Raw genomic sequence first — 26,106 nt, forward strand, 5'->3', positions numbered from 1 at the left:
AGAATCCTTATCAACATAATAAATCTCATATAATGCAGTTTTCATTAGAAAACTGTAGTCACATGTATTTTCTTACTCCAGGCCAATGGTTCTGCAAGTATAGACAAGATAAATGTGCGTCATTCTTTCTGGGATTCTGCACATTCCTTATTTCTCACAACTCCTTTTGGGATGGACATTTATTTAATCAGAGCCATCCTGCCAATCATACTTAGTCACTCTTGGAGACATAACCTTGGCTAGTAATTAATTATGCTCTGAATTTATTAATGAATTCATGTTGAGGACATCTTAATATATATTCCTCACTTATATCACATACTGTACCTAGACTGTCATCAAACATAAATGATTGTTTTTAGTAGGTTGATATTCATGGCATGGTTGATCAGATGCCTGAAGATGTGATTCTGTAAGGGTAGGATTCACATCACCTCCTGGCCTAATGGCAAATTGTATCTGCTAGAACTGCTACACCTTGTAACATTGATAATTTCTGTGCTTTTTGTCATCAAATCCCTATATATTGCGTAAGGTAAAGATTCTTCTTGTTTTTCAGAGCAGCTGTGATGTTTGCATGAAAGTGCTGGGACTGGAGTAGCATCTTTCTGGCTATCTCAGACCAGGAAGTCAAACTTCAGTCCTGTTCCCCCTTTGTTTGGTGGAGGAATTCACTGTGCTAACTGGTGCATTGGTGCAGAAGAAGTAGCACTAAAACTGTCCTCATTTTCTGCCCACCATCTCATCAGGGAGCAAGCAGTCTGGCAGGAGCTGCTTTCCTTCTAAGTGCATGCAGACTACAGCCTTCACAGGAGAATTAATGCCTTTTTATTCTTTTGTGGGAGTTTATCTCAGTTTCCAACCTATGAATATAAACATTAGTTGGGAAAATGAAAGATTTTCTTATTGATAAGCCATGAAATTAAATTCTCTTTTGATCTTTGCTGGAAACTATTATGCACATAGGTTTCTCTTTTCAGGGAAAATGGAGGATTAGTTGCATTAAACATCTAGAAAATAAAACAAAAGCATGACCGTTTTCCTAGGGAATAATGGTGTCATGTTATGATTTATCAGTATAATTTATCTGTGCATTGTGTAAAAAAGAAATCCTTTTAAAGGCTATTGTCAGGAATAATTAAACAGATGAAAAGTGTCTCTGTTAAAAGTAATCAACAAAGTTTCTTGCCAGTTGTGGCCAGATCCAAAACCTGTTGATGTCCGTGAAATGCCTTACACTGACTTAAGCTGGCTTTCATATTGTTCCATATAATCAATCATAAGTATATTGCATGAAAGGTGTTGTATTGTTTTACTCTACCATATCATAATGTAGGTATTATGTAAAATATTCAGAAGTTAGAGCAAGAATCAAAGAAGCTTATAAACCAAGTCTCACTATCAGTTATGGCTTTAAGCCAGGTTTTGAATGCATTTAGATGATTAAAGATCAGCTGAAGAATCTACTGGACTTTTCAAAATCATTCAATGTTTTCCTGTGTGATCAAAAGGACTGCAGGTCTGTGCATCAAAAGCTGGCTGTACACTCAAAATCACGCTCCTAGGTAAGTGCCCATTTGATTTGGAAAAGGATATTTAATCATTAAGTCACTAAGATGCCTTTGCAAATGCTGCTCTGAAAAAGCAGCTTCTCGTTCTAGGATACCTTTCAGAATATCAATAACTGCAATGTGCAAACTTCAGTCAAACTAGGACCCCTGTTGCAGCTGTGAGTTGTCTGGAATATATTCCAGAATATATGGCTTTATAGTAATATGACATAAATAATTCAAACCAGAAATTGTTCTGTTTTGTTAAATACGATTATTGTGCTGAATGAATTATGTTTTAAGATATACAAAATGTTTAAAAGTTTTTGGAAAAAAGTGCAAAAACATAGTAACAAGGACGATATCAGAAGCATGATAAAATAGAAAACTTGCTAGCTTTTGATAAATGAAGCAGAATAAATTGTTTTTCTTCACTATAGTTTTAACTCATGATACTGATGGTAATGGAAAAATATCTACAAAATCAGTTCAGCTTAAAAAGTTATTTAAATCCAATAACTTGTCTCAAAAATGTCCTGGGAAAAATCTGTATCAACTTCAAGAAGCAACTGAGAAAAAAGAATGTTACTTGTGCATCTGGGGTAACATTTGGAGGTTTCTAGAAGTGCTTCGTTGGCTGAGAGCTGAAAATCTGGAATCCGTGAAGCCAGTGTGTAATACAATGCTACCATTTGTGAAAAGTCTGTGTGATCAGATAGTCCCAGAAGATTCCTGGGTATGAAGTTTAAAGCTAAATAGTGAGTCAATGTAAAAGCAATTTAATGTTTAAAGCTATGGAATGAGGAACAAAAGCTGACAGATGTCCAAGACAAATGCAGCTCCTTTTTGGCAGTCATTTGAAGGCAAATTCTAGGACTTTCGTATACTGTCTTCAACCTATAATTTATGAGATGCAGTTTAATTGTCTTTATTTTCCATTGTGGACCTATGCAACTAAAAGATCTTTGCTTCCAGGCAGCATGTGGCATTTGCTACAGTCTAATTAATGACTCAGGCAACCTTAAAGACTCTATAGCGTTAAAATGCTCTGTATATCAAGAACACTGTTATTAGTCAGCACAGTTTGTATTTAAGCTCTCTAAAATGACTTTATTCCCAGGAGAAACTGTTTTACAATGGAAGCTTGATTTTTCAGTAACAAGGCATACCTGTGTGTACCTAGTAAACCTAGCATAATTAATGTAGCATAGCTTACAGGGATAATGCACACATGCAGTGTCAGGCATATGGGGAAGGTATGAAGTTGCATACACCCATTTTATTTTACTCATTCACTGCAAAAGGTGATCAATGAAACAGAGGCTTTCTTGCCCCCATCTCAAATATATAATCTTAAAAATAAGCAAGCAGTAGCAACAGCACTGCAACCCCCAGCTACCCACGAATGGCATTGTGTCTATTTGAAAGGCTACTTAAAGGGGTTGAATTCTGTACAGAGTCTTGATTTTACCTGTTAGCATTCATCAGCAATAATTGTGTCTAAACAGAGCATAGGTACTGGGAAAGTGAATACAAATCACCTCCACTAGAGAAGACTAGCCATCAGACCTCAGAGGTGAGGAACAGAGCTGCTTTTATGCTGATTTCTCTTTTATCTTTTTCTCTTTACTTTGAGGAAGGGAAAATGAGAGAAAACCCCAGCCGGTAAACGTGGAACAGAATATGCAGTGACTGTTAGCTGTAAAAAAGCAACTGTCCCATGCTGTCAAATTTGTACAATATGTTTTACTGTTGTCAGTATAAACAGCTACCTGGCCAAGTTCATTAAAAATAGGTTTAAAGCCTCACATAAACCTTCTGTTTCTCGCATGCAAAATCTTCAATGAATTTTAAAGGACGCTGCTGAAATCTTGATCATTTCTTTGCAGCTGAACAGCTGTTGAATGATGGCTGCTGGAAGCACAGTAAATGGCTTGGATTAAGAACTGGCTAAAAAATTACAAGGTAGGTATGAGGCAAAAGTAAACAATCAAGTCTTTATTAACATCAAAGGAGACAGTGCAGAGGGTGCAGAAATAGCTGTGGAGGTTGCCAGAGTCCCATATAGCTACTGGTAACCTTTGTGGGCTTTTCCACTTGAGGATGGCAAAGTGGTGAAAGTTATCCATAGTTCCAAGAGCATTTTGGCTGGGAAGATCCTAAGGTTTTACTCCCATGGAATTTAAATCTGTAATTTAATCTGAGATGTATTTGATTTTCATCCATAATCAAGCAACAGAAATGAAAAGGCCTTTTGTCTTCACTGTATCCATTACCAATAAGGAAATGGGGAAAGGCTGATTTTATGGAAAGTTATTTTGCAAACTATGGACATGGACTTGTAATTAAAGAACAGTAATCTTCACAGTCTCTTATTTGGCCCAGGACAGAGAATATACTCTAATATACTGCTTTCCTACCTACGGCACAAGGACAATCATAATGTTTATGTTTAGCTGTGGCTGACAGTATTGCTGCCTTTAGCTGCACTGCAGTTATCTTTAGACTGTAGCAGAAATGACCTACCTAATATCCCAGGCATCCTTTCCTTAAGGGTAGGGTAGACCTGGATGTCTCTGAAATAAGATAATCATGTGTATTATCTAATTCTGCAGTCAGCTGGAGGGTGGAAATTTGTACCTCCCAAAATGCTCTTCTCTTTGTGGACTGAATTATGTTGACAAGAGCCACTAAAAGCTTCAATGCGGTGCAGTTATTGCTTAGCTGTAAGTAAGTAAGTAAGATGAAGTAAGTAACATCAGGAAATGCTTTAGAACAGGAAGTGAAATAGTTAATATTTTAGAGGAAATGGTTACTTCAAGTTTAATGTACTTAGAGAGTTAGCTAAACTTTGATTTCTTCATTGTAAAAAAACACTCTAAAGTCTTTAATAACTTCAAAGGTTGAGGGCTTCAGTTTTACGGTAGCAGAATGCTGACTATGCTTCTCAGGACGAGTTCAAAAGCAAAAGCACAACTTGCTTTGATCAGAGAAAGCTCAATTATATTATGGTTCTAGTGAAATCTGCATTGCCTTGATAACTGCAACTGGCAAATTTTACCCTTCCATTCCTCCATCATGCTATGCAAAATAATCACTTTCTACGTATAACTCAGGAGTTAATAAATTCTCCTACATTTCATGGCCTTGCCTCTGATTTGTTATTAGAAGCTTAAGGTTTTCAGTATAGTGGTGGAAAGGCTTCCCTTCCTGCACATTCTGGCAGAAAATAGAAAAGGAAAAGAGGCCTTCTTAGGTTGTGTACCTGGGCCAGCCACTTCAAATTTTTGAAATCTGTAAATTATAGAACGTATTTTTGTTTCATTTAATACTGAGCAACTATGTTCAAGTCTACCAAGTCATGCCAATATTCACCAAGATAGTGAATTACATCTATGTGAGAAGGGAGAAACTGGAGCCTGCTGAGAACACAGAGCAAAAGGCTGCTATGACACAATTTAATGCCCCTCACTGGGAATAAATATCTGCCAAGAGGCTGCCTGCTTTTATAATCCTTAAAAAACCACAAAATACCTTTTATGACTGTGGGTAATCAATTGAAAGGAGATGCTGCTGAACTATTATCTCTTCCTTACTACAGGTCTTTTGCAGGTGAGACTGAAACACAGTGAAAGGCTTTAGACAAATTGGATTGGACACAAATCCTGAAACTGTGCAAGAAAAGAAAGGATGCAAAGCATCACAGGTCTTTACATAAATAATAAAGGTCCAGTAATTTGCGTATATTAGCACATGTCTGTCCAAGATATCATCTGTTCTGATGACAATTTCCTGAACTATCCCCATGTGACCTTGTCACTACATTTCCTGCCCAAGTCTGTTGCTGTGTTTCTACCTATCCTGTCTTCAGTCCATTCTCTCCTCCCCAGCTTGTTTTCATTTCTTCCCTTCTAAATTCTGTTCAATTCTATTCTCTATTTTTGTCAGTATTTTTTTTCTTTTTGTATTCTCCCTGTCACTGTCAAGTCTTTTTAACTTTCTGTCTTGCCCAGCTCTTCCCATCTCTTTTCTTCTGAATTACCCAGCTTTATTTTTCAGTGCCAAAGCTACAGAAACATGGGAGGAAGAATTTCTTCTTCTTGTTTCTCGAGCATGGTGTTAAATTACTCATGGCAATTGTGCAATTACAGAAAAAATGTATCTTTAGTTCAGGCTAGAAATTGCATATTCAACGCACTTTACTGTCAGGCTGTACGAAAAGCCTCAACTGTTCATGTGGGAACTGAAACTTTGGAAGCTCATATCTTAACCAAATTTGGGAGAATTTTTACACCATGACACTGCAGTGATGCTTTCCCTCTGCCAGATTTCAATTTCTTGCTCTTTAGTTTGAAGGTGTTAGAAGTTTTATTTTTTTTTTCTTTTTGATGGTTAAGTATTATTTGCTTACATCTTTCCTGAAATTGGCTCATCTCTTTAAGCTGATGCTTTCCAAGTCTTTCAGCTTGAGGCAAGCACTGGAAAATCCTAGGAATGGTCAACACTGTCAAAGTTATAAACAACTAAAAATAGGTCTTATCATGGAAGCCTTTGAATATGCTAACTGTAAGAGGTACATGTGTAAGAGACAGAACAGACAGCCTGGCTTTCTTTAGAGATACCTTGGCAAAGACCTGCCCATCTCCCTGAGGCAGTTCACATGCACACAGTTTCTAGGCACATTTCCAAAGAGAGAATTGAGTAAATGCTACTTCACAAGCCAGGACAGGATTGAAAAACTTGCTCTGTAGCCACTGTGCTCTCAGAGCAATAAGCAAAAATGAGAGGGTGAGACTGTGGTTTATATCCTCTTTCAGATCCCAGAGATTACTGTCTCCAGCTGCTCATCGCCACCTCTTTTGGAGTTCATAATCTCTGTTGATTTGCCAATGGCAGATACAAATGGTGGGTTAGACCAGCTGGAGAAATTCTGTTGTTTGGTTAGCTGTTGGTTGGGGATTTTTGTTGGTTGGGTTTTATGGTGTGTTTTGGGGGGGGGGGGTGGGAGGTTGTTTTTTTTTTTTTTTCTTCTCCTTGATTTTTGTTCTTTTTAAATCTGAAATAAAACTAGCGTAGTTACTATACTTTGGTGTAAAGGCCAATTTATGACTAGTTTCTTTACAAAATTCTCTGGAAATGTTAATGCTACCCAGTTCATTTTCAAGTGCTGGTAGATTAAGCACTACAGTGTTCTTAACCTCAGCTCCCAGCACAAAATCAATATGAGCCAATGGTTTTCTGATTAGCCCTATATTGATTTACCTTAATCTAAGTGTAATGTTTGTCCCTAGTAACAGTAATCCACCAGGAATGCCATGGCTTCCTCAATGATTCATTACATAATATTCTTCATTACCTTCTTTTTGTTGTATGTTTTTTATGGCATGGCTACAGTTCACAAGTAGTGCATGGGCACTTTCACCATGAAGAACCTTACTTTTAATTTAGTGGCATCATCATTAACATTAGTAAATTTTAAGACTTTTTAATAAGTGTCATGGTTTAACCCAACCAAACAGCTTGTTAACTCACTCCCCCCCCCCTTCTTGCCCTCCCCCTACTCTTGGAGGGACGGAGAGGAGAATAAAAAAGAATGCAACTCCCACGGGTTGAGATAAGAACAGTTTAGTAACTAGGGTAAAACACAAATCACTACTGCTGCCACCAATAATAGTAATGATAAAGGAAATAACAAAGGAAGAGAATACAACACCTCATCACCAGGTGACCGATAACTTGCCCCCCAGACCAATCAAGCACCGACCGATACCTCCTCCAACCCTGCAGTCCCTTCTAGCCCCTTCCAGGCCACTCCCCGTTACATCTTGGGCATGACGTGCTGTGGTATGGAATACCTCTTTGGTCAGTTTGGGTCAGGTGTCCTGTCTCTGCTTCCTCCCGGCTTCCCTCCTCCCTGGCAGAGCATGAGGCTCACAAAGTCCTTGGCCAAACCAAAACATCATTGTTTTTCAGCTCTGTTCCCAGCTGAAAGTCATAACACAGCACTGCACCAGCTACCAAGAAAGAGAAAAATGACTGCCACTGCTAAACCCAGGACAATGAGATATCTGATTTCTATTTTTGTGGCATGAACAGTTTTCAGGTTTTTAATACTCATGATCTGAATAAGAGTAGTTTCTAAAAAGATATGAGTATGGTATGTCATCATGGACAGGAGATGACTGCATAAGACTGTAGTTTTGCCTTCTCGAATTAGGTCTCTTGAGAAAAAAAATCCATCATGCCTATTAAAACCTAGTTATGCTATATCTGTAAAGGTGTCAAATGACTCAATAAGGCTTTTTATTTTGTCATGGAGTTTTATCAGGTGTGCTCTGATTATGTATACAAAACTTTCCCTGATCCCTGTTAGCCCTGTAAACACACCTAAATGAAAGTCAAGGTTTCTTTTTCAACCCTACTGCTGTTAGTAAGAACACCACAGGCTAAATTATGCCCCCATTTATTTCTTTCTTAAACTACATCTTTGGATGAACTTGTCCAAATCTGTTAGTTTTCAGCAGGATTTGCATAGGTGCAGCTGAGGACAGGCTGGCCTGCAGCAGTTTATACTACTGCAGGTGACAGCACACGAAAACATGCATAATCAACACATGACCTGAGCATCTCTGTCTTTTACCATTTGTTTTCAGTATCACAAAATGATATGCTTGTCACTGCTTCAATACAACTGGTTTAATACAAATGGAATAAATACTCTGTCACTGTAGCAAGAAAGAGTCTCTTTCTCTTCTAGATCAATTTCCTGCCAGTAGAATATTGCTAAATACTGACTTTGGTGGTTTGACTAGTTTTAAATTCTCCAAGCATCAAGGCATTGTTGTTATTTAAAGACTATTTCATTTTAATAACTTCTACTAGGGGGAATTTGCAGTTCTCCTAATTTTTAACTTTACATTAGCTGAGCCTGCTCATGTCACAGGGAGTAAACAACTAAAGAAACTTCATTCTCTGTTGTCAGCTCAAATTACTGTTAAAGCACAGCAAGTTGGTGTCCCTGCACTTACAGGAATCAAATTTCTTTAAGAGGTATGGAGCACCTACAAAGTGTATTTGGCTATGTTTTGCTTGCTTTAATCCCATTTAGCATCTTCACTTTAAATATATCTTGCTGAGAAAATGACTTTGGGTCCAAGACTGGCTTAGCAACTTTTGGAACTGCTTAATCAGGCAGCTTGAGACGTGTTTTGGGCTAAACCCAAATGATGAAATTATGCTATGGGTGCCTCAGTTCATACCTGGGAAATAATGACTATTTCAAATACAGTTACCATTCACTGATGGGAGAAGGAGATGAAGGTGAATTTATGCTTGCAGAATCAGCTGTGCTAGAGGAGGGGTTAACACCTTTGTGACTGTGGCAGGTGTGTAGCTGATTTCTGTGGGAAGGTTTTTTTGGGGAGGGAAGGTTTAAATTCTGCCTGCCTGGGTAAAAAGCTGTTCTAGTAGTGGTTTCCTGAAGGAAAGGTGCTTTTGTCTTGCCCTAGCTTTACTTTTTTTCAGTGGTTTATGAATAATAAATTAAATCAGAACATAGTGTTGCAGGTAAGACTGAGAATGGTTTTGTGTTTTGCAAAGTGAGAGGTGATATGTATGTATGCATATTTAATATTAGTTTTGGGGTGATACCAGCTGGTATAGAGTACTGGCAGCATGGTGGCCTGGGCATCCCCAGTTCCTTTGGGGTTCACCAGTTGGTATCTGCTTGGACCCCTGTCCCACTCATATGAGGTTGACTTGAGGAGTAGGCAAGTATGTTTGTCACTGTCTCTTCTCCTTAGTTTTACCTAGCTAAGAAGTCTTTATAGCAGTTTAGAGATGTTGCCTAAACCTTGACAGAGATAGCTAATAGGGTTACCCAAGGGACTAACTGGTTTTATCTGGGCCATGTGCTTCTTCTAGCGTATGCTGGCCTTGGCACAGGGAAATGTGGGCGCCTTCTGCTGTTGCAGCTTTCTTGGTCTGTCTACAGCGAAGGTGAGCTAAAGCTTAACCCTAGAGTTGAGGTGAATCTTATTACTAAGGTCTACATCAATCTCTCTGACAAGTGTGCTGTATACCTTGGTGCATTTCTACTGGATCCAAGTGAGTTATTTTTCCTATAGACAGTAATCTGCTTTAAATATAGCAAGCACCTACACAGCACATGAAGAGACAAGCAGGAACTTATGCCAGCATGCTTCAGCTATATATTAGTGGCATAGTTCTTACAAAAAGGCTAGCTCAGCAAATAGGAAAGAAATTATGTTTTGTCAATTGTCTACTGGATCTGTCTACCCTTATTATACATAGAAGGTTGCATAAGTAATAAATCAGGAGCGAGTAAATTGTATGAAGGCAGAAAGACAGTCAATCATTTCTAATCATCACATTGTGGTTGACAATATCTTTAGAAACTGCTTCTGTTATGAAGGGGATGAAGGGAGACTTCCTAGGAAAGTATCTACCCGCTGCTCTGCTTTTAGAGCCCTGATAATGCTAGGTTTGAAAGATGTCTTATTTATGGTTTGGTTTTGGTTTTTTTTTTTTTTCTTTTTTTCTTTTCTTCAAAAAATAACAACAAAAAAAGGTAAATCTGCCAACATGGTAGCTGGTTTAGGAGTGATTTGGGAACAAAGTATGTGGTAGAAAACCATTTGCTAGGCTTCAGAGAAGCAGAAAATCAATTTTACTCCTACAAGGGTACTTGTTATCTGTGGTGTGCATACTTACTGCCCATGTCAGTCCCTCATTTCTGTGGGCTCTTGGTTAAAGATATTATCTTCTTTAATGAAATTTAGTTCATTTTTCCCAAATGCTCTCAAAATCAATTACTATTTAATATACTAAATACACTTCTGTTTTATGTTAAAGAAGATTGATCTCATTACACTATGTGGAAGTGAACATATTTTATGGACTAAATAGAGAAACAAAGATCAGTAAATGCAAAAGGAGTATGTTTCTTTTGCCTTTCCTATCTACTTCTCCCATTAGCTGCTTTCTCATAGTGACCCTCCTTTTGCAATATTATCCTAACATATGTCAAGTTTCCTCTTTCTTCTTTAAAAACAATCTGAATATCAGTCAGCACTGCAAATGTTCCCATTCTTAATAGTGATATACCCTTTCTAAAACAATTGCTTCATTAGGCTTCTAGTTCTTTGCCTAAGGTTATGTATGTGATTTTACCTTTAGCAAAATGCTGTAAAGTTTGTTTAGTTTTTACACAGTGTAAAATGAAATGAAGTGACTTCAAAGGACAAACTACAACAACTGTTTAAGAGCCCAGCAGTACTGAAGATCTGTAGATCAGATCAATGTTAAATTGGGGCAAAGGCAGAAATAGATACAATAAAATTTCAGAAGCTTGTACTTGATTAGCAAATGGGTAAAAATTCATATTATTAGGATAAATAGCATTGGATTGTAAATGAAGAAGTCTAAATGTAAAGATAGGTGAAATTCTATGGTCTCTAAAGCTAATTTTTCTATTCTTAAAGGCTTTGCTGTGGTCAGGGTCTCATCCAGCTCTTAAATAGCACTGAGCTTAAGAAGCAGTGGACAAGTGCTTCAAACTGACTGTAGATATGCAATTTAAAGAAGTGAAACAGTGGGTTCAGTTGCAGGACTGGAGCCTTTGTGACTCAAATTCTCCATCAGCAAGTTTCTGTCCGTTTTGCTTTCCTGAGATGTGATCTCGGCTGGCTACTGTTCTGCCAATGATGCTGGGGCCTTGCTTGTGTGTTGATTGTTCAAATGGAGGGATACATTAGGCATGGTACTATTTAGAAGTTAAACTATGAAATATAAGGAAAGGTCAGTTTGTATAAAGAGCTTTTCTTCATCAGTACTACAGGGATTGTGTACTACTGCCTGAGACAGGTCAAATCATAGTGCCATATGAATACAGAATACAATACTCCTGTTTTGTTTCAGGCTTTAGGTTTGCTCTGTATCAGATACCAAATTTCTGGCTTATTTTAGGTGACCACAGAATTGAAGTGGGAAATGAGGAAGTGGCCTTCCTGCACATCAAGCTGGCTTAAAAAAAATACAACAGAATAAATATGTATTTAAATACTTCAGTGATTAACTCTCTTTATAATCTATGACAGCTTAATCTCACAAGATAATTGTGAGCAAATTTATCCTGAAGACACATCACTTTTAAAATCTGCAGTAAGAGCTGAGTCAGCAGCTGCTCAGCTTGAATGGTAGAGTGAACAATTCAGCGTATTTTTAGTCAGCGCAAACTGGTCAAAGAAACATCATGATCTTCTCAGAATTATTTATTTGTCCAAATCCATCAGCCCTTTCGGCCTTGCTCTTTCTTCTATCACACCTTATGGCATAGATTAGCAGTTGCGAAGCCAGGCACTGTGGGCCAGTTCTGTTTGTGCTGCACTGGTATGGCTTCATACAGTAAGGATGCCCCTTGACATCATTCCAATAGAAAGGAGAAAAAGCTGGTAGTTACGTGACAGGAGTCAGATTCTTGCTAGTGAGTTTTGCAGTACTAATTTGGACTTTATGGAATTTGATAAGTCACTGGCTGAGAAAAAAATTAATATTGCAATAAATCCTTGGCTAAGCATACGTTTCTCTAAAACTGTGTGCTTCACAAATCCACTTGCTTGTCGGTTGCGTCTAGGAACGATTCTTTTTAAAAACAAAGTGGCTACCTATTTACATAGTTTTGTTTGTCTTCAGCTTTTTGGCTTATCCTTGAAGGGTATCACTTGTTTTCTCTGCACCAGTATTAGCATTACACCGTGGGCAACACTTCAAAGAAACACAGTATAGGTACTCTTTCTCACTTTCATCTGTGAAAATCTTGATTTTCACACCCTTCTCCTTCATTTATCTTTGTTTCTGGTTTGTTGCTGCTGCATGCTCCTCTTTGGGCTCCTGCTATGCCACCTCTCTCCTCACCCTGTTGTGAGACTTCAAGCTGTGGTGGTGCCATGTTACTCTTCCCCATGAAAAGTCTAGCTCCAGGCGCAGACACACACAGATATTGTGGGGAAGAGCATTGCATGAAAACACATAAAATGGCTAAAAACAAGTGTTCGAACACAATTGCTGACAAAGTTAACAGGAGCGCTGAGTTGTGTCCCTGTGACTAGGCTAGGCCTAGTGGTGACGGGGCTGCCTCCAGCCTGGGTTGTGTGTGGCGGATACCCTGAGGGAAGGAGCAGAGGGTTGGGCTGGGGAAGGTGGGAAGGGAGGTTTGGAGGAAGTGTTCCCACTGGTGTTTCCAGCCCTTTTGCTTTTGTCTCTCTCATCCAGAGTGCTGTGGGCCTCAGAGATGGGTGTCACGGGCTGCCTTCCCTCATGCAGTTGTGTAAGATGGCTGTTGCTGTGGAAACTGCCTGCCAGCCTGAAAGTCACATGCTGCCTAAACTGACCACCTGCGACATATCTCACTGTGAGCAGAGCATGATCTGACAGCACAACCCCCCAGGGGACCTGTGCTTCGAGTAGGTGTGAGGCCTGGGGTGCAGGGCTCATCTCCTGAGCAGGGTCCTCCTTGTCACCACCATGACAGCCTCAATGGCATGCCATGGCTGAGGAGGCAAGCTGAGGAGGCCCCAGGGAGGGCAATGTATTGCAAACCTTTGAGAGCACTGACTGGAGAAGCTGGCAGTATAAATTTACCCTTGATCTCCTTTTGGAGATGTCCTTTAGATCTGTTTTGTGTGTTTGTTTTCAAGTGTACACAATACACACACTGTGTAAGTGAGAGCAGCACTGAAACCCATACCTCACTACCTAGGCCCCTGAAGGGGGTTGAGCATGACCATGGGGGTCCTGGAGGGCTAGGCACAAGCTGCCTTAGTACCTCACTAATGTGACTATTATTTCCTTTAAAATTATATTTTTTCCTGTTGATTTTTGCCTGCCATCTTGCTTCAAAAAAAAAAAAATAAAATCCTAAAGCAACGTACAGAAAGTCATGTAAAAAAGTACATGGTGAAGTGTGGCTTTAGTATAAGCTCACGAATGCTTAATCTTCTGTGTATTCAGTGTACAGCTTGGTTACTTAGGCAGCTGTCAGAAAACAAAAACATTCTGGAGTAGAATATATTCTTCAGGCATCATTTCACATTATATAGTTTGACCCCTCAATGCTTTAATAAGCTTCCCTTTTTTTACATTTTGTCACAACGTGAATGTAACTGTCTGATTGCAAACAAGATGTCTTTTAGTATTAGTTTCAAATCAGAGGAGTAGTTTGTGTTTGTTTTTCTATATAATGTTAAAATATTAGTATATCTAACTGCTTTCTGTGGCAGTGTTTCTACTGTGGATTTTGTTTCCAGACTTGTCTCTTTAATAGTTTTTTTAAACAGGAAAACATATAGTATGGTGAATTAGGTTACTTGAAATTACTGTTGATATCAAGTAAAGTTGTTTGAGACTGTTTGTATGTAAATGCATGACCTAAAAAGTTAGGACTACTATTGAGTGAAACCCTATGATTCCACCAGATAAAAGAGAAAAAAAAAAAAAAGTGCTTATTTTCTGCCTGAATGATACTGCTAGGATCACTGGAGAGATAACTTTTATTACTTTACGTTAACTCCAGCCACCTAATGGTCCTTCCATTCTGATTGCGGGTGCTGGTTTGCAAGCAAGACACCTTTTGTACTGCATATCCTGTGTCCTATTAGAAATTTATCCAGACTCTAGTCTTAGATTTTTGTTGCTATTGTTTTAAAGCAATCTTGGAGAGAATTTATCCAATGACTATTGAAGATGGCAACAAAGCTCACTCTCCTGTTGAAAGATGTTATAGAGCAGCCAAAACACACATTGCAGTTTTCTCCCCTGAAAATCTGTAAAACAATGCTGGCATAACTGATGCTTTTTTAATTATCGCAAGTGGATATTCTTGTCTATATATGTTAGGAGGAATCTTGCTGCCTGACCTCATATATTACATGGGAAGATTTTACAGATAGGTCCAGCATCGTGCCCACTAGCCAAAAGGAACTGATCTTCAGTTTTTTATTTGAAAATCGGGTGATTGTTTGAAGGCTGCCACATAGCTTGATAAGCTGTTATAAAGGTTAATTACACGCTACATTACTTTCTTGATAATCTGTTTCATTTTCTGGTCTGAAATTTCCAGCTGCTACATAAAAGGGGCAGATTCCGGTACAAAGCATGGTCCAGTGGGAACATCACTGAGGCCAGAGTTTGTTACGTTAATGCATTTCTTCTGGGTTGGAGTCAGGCAGGTGTGTGAGAGAACTGTAGGGGGTAATGTGCATCTGATGAGAAAAGCCACAAGAATCTGAGAGATGAAGACTGGAGGCAAGGAGAGTAAGAGGGCAGATTCAGATTCAGGATGACCCCTTTTAAGGATATTTATCATTTTAACTTGTTTTGAATTTTTACTGTGCACTTCTGCAGAAACCCGTTTGAGCAAGGTACCTAACACAGTCTGAAACTGGAGCTTCGAACTTTGCTGTTCAGACTAGCAGTGCAGATCTGGACAGCTTGAATACTGCATGAGGCAGAACGTGGTTTGAATTGACAGTGGTGATAATCTCTTAGCAACTTTCTGCAGTACGATAGGACAATCTCCTTTGTGAAACGATGCGTTATCCTTTTTACAAAAGACTGGAAAAGTTGTTCTTAGTGAACAGAAACAAGAAACTAAAGCTAAAAAAAGCAAACCTACTGTATTCAGTCCAGTAACTTGAAAATTGCCTTGAAAAAACTGCACCCTCATTTGAGATGGTGGCAGAGATATACTAGCTGAATAATGCAACCAAGCAGGCCAGACATAGGCTGAATGCCTTAGGGAGAACTGAGGAGGGGGCATCACCTTCAGTAGGTGTCCATCTTTTGCCCTGTGGTTGATCTGCCCAGAGCCTTTGCTGCTTGTTGTGCAGGGCAGTATCAGCTTGCCCAGGAGCAGCTTTACTGCTTAATAACCAGAGCTTGTCTTGTGCTCTTCAGCAGGAGCCTGCAGCAGCAGCCTGATCATGGGGCTGTCTCAACAAATGTGAATGCGCCATCCCTAGCAGTATTCAAGTCCAGGCTGGACAGGGCTTTGAGCAACTTGGTCTAGTGTGAGGTGTCCCTGTCTATGGCAGGGGGTTTGGAACTAGATGACCTTGAGGTACTTTCCAACTCCAAACATTCTATGGTTCTATGAAATGTTGTTTTTATCTATGTGGCTAGTATTACAGAGGTTTCCTCTCTTGCACTCCCCATTCTATATGAATGCAACTGCAGTATTATAAACGTACTTTCATATTTCTTCTACATTTTTGCATAAGTGAGGTAGTGAGCATAATGATATATCAGTGTAAGTCTGATAATGGTTCTGACCGTGACACAACTCTTGGTGAGAAAAGTCTAAACTAGCATTCTTGCTGAGTTGCAGACTTTCAAATGTGCACCAAACCTAAATATTGTACTTATAAAAGGGAGTAGATTTAAAGGCTGTGCTCTGATTCATTCAAAATTACTGTAAAATATCTTCTGATTTTTCACAAAGATTGTTTTATTGTTTTCAACACTGAAATATGGATGGTGTGCAAAAGAAAGCATGGGGTTTGGAAAAAGTTAGTTTAAGTATGTAGTATTTGGTTTGGAACTTAACTAGGAATGTGGTTAAGAGTGTGAAGCTTTTCTGTAGAGACTGCAAGTCTGTTGAAGTGTACCCCATGTTTGATGGGCACCCAGAAGTTATTTACTCAATAGCTAGAAAAAGTCACTCTTCTGGAAAATATTCACATTTAAGCAAGCAATGCTGCTGCTTTGAGGATGCGCCATTATTGGCCTACAGCCTGTGACAGGTATCTTCCGCTCTTCTTGTGTTAATGTAGAACGGTTTCTCGTCTAAAGTGGTAGTTACTTTGTAGCGGTTTAAAAGACTGTGTAAGATGCAGTGAGATGGTTATTAAGGCCTTGTGCATCGAAATTTAGAGACACTTTCTGACAGTGGGCTTCAAAGTCTACAATTATTTTTATATTAAAAAACCCTACACATCACTAAATCCTGTGAAAACAACCTGCCAAGGCACGGGAAATTTGAGGGAAACTTTAAAGTAAAAAGGAAAGTGCCTTCTGGCATTTTACTATGAAATAGCTGCTATTCAGTTCCAATTCTTGTTTACTCTAACAGAAGTTGGTTTTATTTATATGTCAAGACTTCTGTAGTTCAATAGTTTCAAAGATATTGGAGCATATGAAACAATTGTATGTGTTTTGAACTTATATGAGGTTTGAAAACTTTTTTTCATAGAGCTACATTTGCATCCAGAAGATTTAAACTTTCAGGAAATGAGATTTACAGTCTAGAGATAAGCTTCTCTCTTCCTTCTATCTGTTTAAATAAATATTATTTCTCATTCGCTTGAGAATATATGGTTTGGTTTTCTATTAAAATAAAGGTCTAGACTCACTAGGTGGATACTGAAGTTGATAGCACTTTGAAACTTAAGTTTGAACAAGCACAATCATAGAGCTAACAAGGTGCAGATACTTGTGTCATTAATTTTTTTTACATGGAAGGTTTCTGAATCTTAAGCTCTCGTATTAAAATTCTCCTATATTCCAATGGAAAACCCATTTTTTTCACAATCATAGAATTGTCTGGGTTGGTAGGGATGTTTAAAGGTCATTCTTAGTCCAACCCCACTGCAATGAGCAGGGACATCTTTAACTAGATCAGGTTGCTCAGAGCCCTGTCCAGACTGACCTTGGGTATTTCCAGGGATGGGGCATCTGCCACCTCTCTCCAGTGTATCACCATCCTCACAGTAAAAAAGTTTTTCTTTGTATCTAGTCTGAATCTAAATCCTTTAGTTTAAAATCATTACCCCTTGTCCTATTGCAACAGGCCCTACTGAATTATGTCTTTTGCACAGTTTGACAGATATCAGGCCAGACATTTATTGGTGTAAGCAATGCTGCGTTCTAAAATTTAGATTTTGGAACTATTTTGATTTTAATCCAGAAAGGATTTGGCTTTTAGTTTCTGGGCATCTTTTCTCATTTGATTTTCAGATCATCAGGCAAAGAACACAAAACCAAAACCTGTTTCTCCAGCTTTTCAGAGTAAAGTGAAGTGATATAATTTTCTTCCAAGTGCTGAAGTTCGAAGTAAATGTGTGCCTCATTTTTAATGTCCTGGAAGTCATGTGCTTATCAAGTGTACTGGGTGAAACTATCTAGACAGGCATTATCCAAGTGACTATGTTTTGTAGGAGCTAGTATGGACATGGAAGCAATCCATCTTTAACATAATACAGAATATAAACTGCTTTTGAAACATCTGCTGTTAAGATATAGAAGCAATGCTGGTCTCAGTTTCAAATCCTAGAAGAGGGTAATTGCTGTAAACAGAGCTATAGCTCAGTGTACTTCAACCTGTGATCTGTAATCTGACTGAACTGCAAGTGATCACAGGGGTGCCAAAATATTATCTGTGAAATGTTTGCCAAAAAACCAAAGAGCTGACAGGCTTATCTGGAACCTGACTCCTGGTGATTGTTAGTACTTGCTGGCAACAGCAGCTACAAACTGCTAGAAATTACTAGCTAGCGATTTTAATGCTAAAATTACAATTCTGTGAACCAAACATATCCTGTTTAACTCAGGGACAAGTACCATTCTGGTCACATTTCTAATGAAGGATGGGGACCATATCTCTAAGGCAAGTCAAAGCAATTAAACTTTTCCATCCCTCCCCTCCTCAATCCCTTTTTCTTCTCCAATGTTGAGGTTTCAACATAAGTGTCCTAAATAGAAAACTTATTACTTGGCCACGGTATTTGAGTAAGATTTTAGTTTCCTGTTTGTTTTGTAATATTGTTGGTACAGAAATGGACAACAGAAATTTTAGATATGCTCATAAATATGTTGTTTTAATTGAAAGGTATCATGCTGTAACTCTACCACCTTTTCAAACTAATAGAAAACTAGCAGTGAGAAGGAGAAAAAGTTAGCATTATGTATCAGATGAACTGCCTTAGACACATACAGCTTCAGGCATTACATTTCACCTCAGGAGATACAGTTTCTTTCTGGTCAGAATCTGATATAAAGGTTATAGTAAAATATAGTAATTTTTGCATGAGTCTCATCATTCACATATGACAATGAATTTTTCTCTTAATACAGCTCTCTAGATACTGCAGTAAACACAGCCCTTAAAGTGGTCCTCATCTTTGCTGTGTTCCTTCTTCACTCTTGGTTGTTTTTGAGTGGTGTAGTTTTACAGGCAGTTCTACCTTCAGTGATTTGTAGCTGCTATAAGGAAGAAGTACTTTGTCCTTTGTTCAGCACAATGGTAGCACATAGATACGTTGTTCTGTGTATTGTTCTTTCATACCTTAAATGCATTGTGCTGGACTTTCAGGAATTTAGTGAAAATACAGAACATGTGGTCATTTTATAAAGCAGATTTGTGTATATCCACATTGTTCTTCCCCTTTACCCTGCTTCCCCCTGCCATCCCATCATGATGCTCTTTCCCAGTTGTTTCTCCTGTTTCTCTCAATTTTTCCCCTTTCACAAATCCTTATTGTAGTAGCAGTGCCTCTGGCAATGTTTCTCCTGTTGTCTTGCTTTAATAACATCGCAACTTCCCTGGAGCGCAGTCTTGCAATGCTGTCTTGTGACTAGCTCAGTGTATGAAGGTCACTCAGCCACCCTGCCTATGCCTTTTCCTCCTTAGGGAGATATAGCATTGTCAAGGACTGGAGATCTGCTACTCATTCTGATTGCGATTTCTGACCCAAGCAGACACGCTTTCAGATTAGTGTGTTATATACATCACCTACACTGATACATTTTACAGACATCATTTAGGGCTGGCTCCCAGAATCCTACAGTACTCTTTAGAGGAAAGGAGACCCTGTTAGAGTGCTGAATGGTTTAATAATTGGAACTGTACTTCACACCAAAAGTTCTTCACAGGTCATGAGAACCATCAATGATATGAATTTGCTTCATTTAAGCACTGTTTTATCAGCTATTTTAGGCCCACACGGTCTGCTTTTGTAACAGGATTAAGAGGTCTAATTCTTTTAGAAAGGAATTTGATTTCTAGAAGGGAGACTGAAATTCTGTTACATAATGCCACCTCTTTTTTTGAATGGGTGTTGAACGGACATTAATGTATAATGTCACAAAATGTATAACATTAAATTAATGCTTGTGTGGTTATGTGTGTGAAAGATTTTTGTATTGTATGCTTTTGCATTTTCATCCAGAAACTAGTGCTGTAGCTTGATCATGCAAGCATTTAAGCAATACCTGATGTTAAAAATACGTATAGCTCATTGAGATCAGCAAGGACTACCTCGAGATGAAATGCTGGTCTGGATTTGACTGATTCTTGTGAGGCAAAAATGCTTCAGTTGCCCTGATGTAATTACATTCCCTGCAGCCCCCCTTCATCAAGCCTTGTCATCTCTAAGTGTGGGATACAGTATTGTAATGATGATCTTGCATGCTCCTTGCAATTCTTCAACTCTTGTGGATGGGAGGATATATTTTTAAAATTGCTTAAAGGTTTTCATTGTAGGTCTTTCACTGGAAGCCAGTTATTCAAAACTGCAAATACTGTTATGAAGTTGACAAAAACATTTGACTGCACTGATGGTTAATTTATCAAGAGCTTAAAGGCATTAAACCAGTGACCTGGCAAAAATCATTGGTGTCAGATAAAGGGATGCCTACATTAACAGAGCTGAGGCCTTTTAACAGCTCTTAGATGAAAAGTATATGTTAAAAGAATGGTAAAAATGACAGTGTTCAGAGAACAGAGTAGCCAAAGTAATTTGCAAAGTGAAATAGGGTTTTTTTTTATATATATATATTTTTGATCTTGGGCCGCAGCAGCAATGAGAGATGAAAGCTGGGGAAAAGTGAATTCATAACCTCTTTTTTCTTAAAGAAAAATTCAAATTCTTTCTATATTATTAAATGCTTGGATAATAGGAAACCCAGCTCATCTTGTGTTTCTGGATTCTTGCATCCATCTGAAGACTCATTAAAACTTTTCCCGGAAAAAAGCGTCTGTCTGAGAACTGTACATTTTAATAAAGGAGCCTCATTCTGTAATCTGTTCATATTCCCAAAGATTATTTGCTGGTTGTCTCCTGGCTCTCACGTGTTCATAACATATTTATGTAAAGAATTTCTAAAACCTCTTCACCATTTAGCCTAGATAGTACTACTAATTCTTAAGTCCTTCCTACTCCTAAGCCGAAACTGGGCTTCTTTATGTTAAATTCTGCAATTCAAAAGACATTGTGGGAAGGTAAACTTTTACTTTTAGAATTTTTAAGCTAATCTGTTTTGCTAAAGAGTCCAAGAAACTCTTAATTGTGAACCATGTCTACCTCAATACATCAGTATGACTTCTCAAATACTTTGGCGTGCTACATTCTGAACGGGCTTTTTGAAAAAAGAATGTAGTCAGCTTGCATTTACTCACAGATTGACTGTGTCATGAACTGTACTGGGTAGGATCTGTCAGGGTTATTTGCTCACAGGCAGCACTCTGTCAATGTGACAGTACTGCCTTAAATGTTGAGGCTAATTTCATCAAGCTTTTCAGACCTGTGCATCGCAGGTAGAACCATCCCCAGTTCCTCAATACTACCTATTCAGAGTGATTCACATGGGATTTTTCTTCTCCGCAGTGACCATATCTTATGTCTTTCTATATATTTTAATGTTGTGACTGTCATAACACTACTTTTTGCTTTGCATTTAAAATAGCCTGGGACAATATAAGTTTTAAGCAGTAATTACTACTATATTAGACATTTTCTCTGTTCCAGGGAAAGTTCACACCAATTAGATTTTAACTATTATATGAAAAATCAAGGCCACTAGTGTCCATCTAGAAAATGCCAACTGCAATATGCCTATTATTGCTAGCAGGTAAGAAATAGAAATTCACACTTGTGGTGGTTAAATGGCAACATCATTCGCCTGAACCTGTGTCCAATTTGTACAGTTTAACAATGCTGTAATCACAGAATCATAGAATAGTTAGGGTTGGAAAGGACCTTAAGATCATCACGTTCCAACCCCCCCTGCCATGGGCAGGGACACCTCACACTAAACCATGTTACCCAAGGCTCTGTCCAACCTGGCCTTGAACACTGCCAGGGATGGAGCATTCACAGCTCCCCTGGGCAACCCGTTCCAGTGCCTCACCACCCTAACAGTAAAGAACTTCCCCCTTATATCCAATCTGAAATTCCCCTGTTAAAGTTTTAACCTGTTACTCCTTGTCCTATCACTACAGTCTCTAAGGAAGAGTCCCTCTCCAGCATCCTTGTAGGCCCCCTTCAGATACTGGAAGGCTGCTATGAGGTCTCCATGCAGCCTTCTCTTCTCCAGGCTGAACAGGTAGAATAGAATATCAAGTCTTGGGCAACCCATGCAATAAACAATAGAGGCAATTATTGTGGTGCTGCAGTTACTGAAAGACCTTGCTGACAGAAACCTTACAATAAAGCAGTGAGGTTGTTTGGTTTTTAAACCAAAGCCCTCCTTAAAATGAGCAAAACGTGAAACAGCAGAACTCCTTGACCTTCAAACATCACTGCTGGTTTATGTTTATTAGCAGACAATGTGCTGATGTCTTCTCTAAAGCATTTTTAGGTGGTACATAGCAAGCAAATCTAGAATTTCACTAACACAATCTTTCTTGGGATACTGAAGATAGAGATCCAGGAGTTATTTCTCAGTGATGGTATAGGCTTAGTCAGTTCTTTCATTCCTGTCTTCTCAGTTCTTATGATTTCTTGAGCAGAGTAGCATGGTGAGCGAGAGTTAAGAACTCATTTGAGCAAAACCCGACCACTCGTTTCCTTGCTAGGAGGAAGGCTGTGTTAGTCCAAAAGGCTCTGTAATGGAAGTACACTTTTGCTTAAGTATTGCATGTATTACAGTGGATAATTTTGCACTCTCTTCCTATGGGTAGGATCAGTAAATCCAGTGATGTTTCCTAGATTGGAACACAGGGTAGATTAGGCTCCTTTTTTCATTTGTTCACTTATTTAAACCATCCTGTCCCCAAAAAACACAGCAGTGAGAAGCAGAACTCCAAAGAAATATTAATAGTGGGGAGTACAGAAAAATAGAGTGATTTTTTTGAATGCCAGTATTGCAAAGTTTTGTTTAGTTCCCTGGATCGAAGTTAAACAGAAGAATAGCAGAATTAGGAATTTTTGAGGAAAGCATATTTTTTCACTGTGCTTGAGTGAAACTGCCTGTTCTAAACTTGCATTATAAACTTTTTGTATATAATTAGTGCCTGCAATGTTTCAAAATGCATTTATTTAGAAATGCAAATCTGTATAATCTAAGAATTTGTTGAATAGGGATTCTGTAGTTGGCACAGACAAAAGGTGGGGTTTTTGAGACAGGTTTTGCCCACAAAGCATTGAAACTGATTTTCTATCCTCATTCAAAATATGACTTTATTTCTTGTGTAGCTCTTCTTACTTCTTAAATAAGTTTGTTGTTGTTGTTGTTGAGGCTGCAGAGCAAAGTAAAAGTGTAACCAGGTGCATTAATTAATGAAAAGAGGAAAAATATTTTAAAATAATTATACCTTTATTATTATAATAAAACTGGTGACTTTTTAAATTCAGGAGTCCATTCATATAAAATCCCCATTGTGTAAGATTGTCCTTTTATTATGTGACAAGCTCTCTTACTAGATAATATCTTGCCATCTGTGTGTTGTCTCCACATGAGGTCTTGAGTAATATGTTCTTTCAGAGAACACTGCAATTGGAGCTTGGGTTATGGTTTACTATGGTAGTCTTTCAGAGGAACCTATTGTCAAGAGGATACGGGGTTTATGATGTTTTTTAAAAAATTGAATATTTTGAAATGCTTGCATTTGTCACTGATTTGCTGAACAAGCACTACTCTCAGCTTAGTTTTAAAGGGGAAAAGTTCCCATTCCATACTCCTTCTTCAATGTTACAATAAAAATCAGAGAATAATAATTCATTCAGAATCTCTTCCAAACACCTGGTTAGATTTGACTCACTTTTTTTTTTTTCTTCCCACCACTATGATTCAAAGTGAGCTTTAAAAACTCCTATTCGTCTGCATCTAAAGTAGAATCTGAAGAGTAAGGGACAAGGAATGGTTCCCACACTCTATACTAGAGCCTTTGTAGGCTCTGTAAAAGAAGTAAACCAGGAGGGGAGACAACCACATAAGACAGTTTAGCTTTCTATAAAAATTGCTGGGTAAATATTTTTCTAAGATCCTAAATTAGATAAATATTTATTGTTCTTTGACATATTGTGTAGTAAAATATTTTTTTCCCCTTGAACGATCTTTATATTGCTATAATAATATGTGTTGTACCTTTTGAGGAGAAATGCATTAACATTTATTAATAGTAGTTGTCGCAGGAAAACTCTCACTGAGTTATCATCTCTTGTCATAGCATACATCTGGAACAGAGTGTTATTGAAAGGATTTTGTGTTATGTATCTAGTTTTGCTTGGTTGCTCCACTTTAGCCATCTGCCAGAAACAGTTTAAAGTTTAAATCAAAGAATTCCATCTCCATAATCTTAAATTAATATCTTCAGTGTATATCTTGTTTCGTATAATTTTATAAGTTCCACTATTTTTTTTGCCTGTTATCTTATTGCTGTGCTTCTGCACAGTTCATTGCATAGAAGAGCACATTGATGTCAGGACTTCTGACTTGTAACTCCGAAGTTTTAGCTCCTTAATAAGGCACCAGATGCATAACAAAGGTAACCCTTAACCTACTCAGAGAGCCCCTGGGATCCTTCCTCTGCCTTTTATGTGCAACCTTCTCTGTATTAATGTCTTAGATTCAATTTGTTCAGGTTGAAGCTGAGCACACAGAGTCAATTTTTATTTGCCTTGAGGGTTTTGTTAAAAATGTGGCAGAAATTATTTAACAATTAAGGCAAACTGATTGAAGGTTGCAAAACTGATTTCATTGAAAAAAAAATAAAAGATTACCAGTGCTATTAGGCAAAGAATGCCAATAAAATATTGAATCGCTTGTGCAAATAGCATAGCTGCTTTTAAAGGTGCAGATAAAATTCCAGTAACTCAAAGGACAATTTCTCTGTATTAAGGCATATATTAATTGTATTCAAGTGTACTTGAGATAGTATTTCAGCAGTAAGGTATGTTCTATGATACTACTGTCATTTACTCATGCAGGATGCATGCTTCTATAAAATCACCTATATTACTGTGTAAGGGCTAGCTTTGTGGTAGTGATCTGGTTTTAGCTGGGATAGTTGATTTTCTGCTTTCTGTCATGGTGGTGGAAGCCAGTTTTTTGGTAAGAAGACTGGGCAGAACCAAGGGATACAAGGATTCACTTTGCAGATTGGCTTCTGTATTTCAGTGTGGACAGGCACAGGAGACACTGTTACAGGCTGATAAAATGGAGTACTTCTGCAAATGTGCTTACGTGATTAAGTGGTAGCTGAGTTCTTCAGAATTTGACTTCTGGGATTTGCCTTCCCAGTTCTACAGATGAGAGATGTTTTCAGCATTTCTGTGTGGGTCTCCTCTCAATGTTAGTGCCTCCTCCAAGGCAGGCCTGTCTCTTGCTGCTTTTGTACTAGTATGTTCTGAATATGAATCTTTGATCTCAAGTGGTATCACTACTACCCCTAGTTGTTTTCTTTGTACAAATAGTAAATGGTAAAGGTCACTGGCAGCAGAATGCTGGGCTCAAAATACTTCCAGTCCAGCGTCACTGAAGTGCATTTTTAAGTTATTCCTGAATTGCATTTACCTTGCAAGTAGAGCTTTGTTACTTCAAGAATACATGCTTCATGTAATTTTTAATGGAAAAATGACTGAGACACAGAAGGTTGCTAGGTGTAACATTTCCAGTTTCTCCTTTCACTATGCAGCATTGTCTAAACTTAGCATTTACTTTAAAGAGCACTTGGTTACAATCTCTTCCTTGTTTTTCTTTTTTGTGTTTTTTTTATTATTTTTATTTTTAATTTTTTAATTTATTTTAAGACAATAAGAGCATATTCAGGTCCTCGGCTTCTTGGAAAGCTGACTGATTTGTGAAAAATTATTGCAATTTATGACAGCCACCTGCTCTCTTGGTCATAGATTAATAACACCTGACCAAGCATGAAAACATGCTGAGGCCATCTGCTTCTCCCCATACCGGGGAGCATTGCAGTGTTGTCTTATTAACTGCACAGCACAGCATCCCATTGAGAACTATGTTATCAGTTCTGTGCAACCAGCTATTTTGAGAGTATGTGGAATCTGTTCACAGATGACTTTGGCGAACAATGTTTTTGTCTGGACTTCTGTGTGTTTTTAAAGAGGGTTTATTGTTAGTTAATATTCCACAGAGATTGTTATTAAACCTCTTTGAATGAACTGCAGGGATCCTGTGTCTCTGAGCATGTCTCACAGGACTGCCTCTGGATTATATGTTTTTGCTTAATTCTGCAAAGTGCTAAAATATGTATTCAACTTTAAGCATAAAAATGGCCTTATTGAAATAACTATCA

At 38.2% G+C, this 26,106-nt stretch overlaps 2 long non-coding RNA genes across 5 annotated transcripts in view; both read left to right on the forward strand.

The window, feature by feature from the left end:
• Positions 1-578: 578 nt before the first annotated feature.
• Positions 579-6,526, forward strand: LOC133218640 (uncharacterized). Of its 2 annotated transcripts, none has more exons than XR_009727221.1 (3): positions 579-1,565; positions 3,059-3,126; positions 3,440-6,526. It is a non-coding gene; the product is annotated as an uncharacterized LOC133218640 (long non-coding RNA). The 2 variants fall into 2 exon arrangements; XR_009727220.1 differs by lacking the exon at positions 579-1,565 and having other exon boundaries at positions 1,733-3,126; positions 3,440-3,515; positions 4,166-6,526.
• A 1,100-nt stretch (positions 6,527-7,626) lies between these two features.
• Positions 7,627-26,106, forward strand: part of LOC133218655 (uncharacterized) — a 57,382-nt gene continuing 38,902 nt past the window's right edge. For all 3 annotated transcript variants that reach the window (XR_009727234.1, XR_009727236.1, XR_009727235.1), the window contains exon 1: positions 7,627-9,116. This is a non-coding gene — a long non-coding RNA (uncharacterized LOC133218655). The remainder of the gene's footprint in view (positions 9,117-26,106) is intronic.

Source organism: Neopsephotus bourkii, unplaced genomic scaffold (genome assembly GCF_033783945.1).
Source record: "Neopsephotus bourkii isolate Nb327-2 ecotype Australia unplaced genomic scaffold, CSIRO-AGI_Nbou_v1 NB_1279, whole genome shotgun sequence".
NCBI lineage: Eukaryota > Metazoa > Chordata > Aves > Psittaciformes > Psittacidae > Neopsephotus > Neopsephotus bourkii.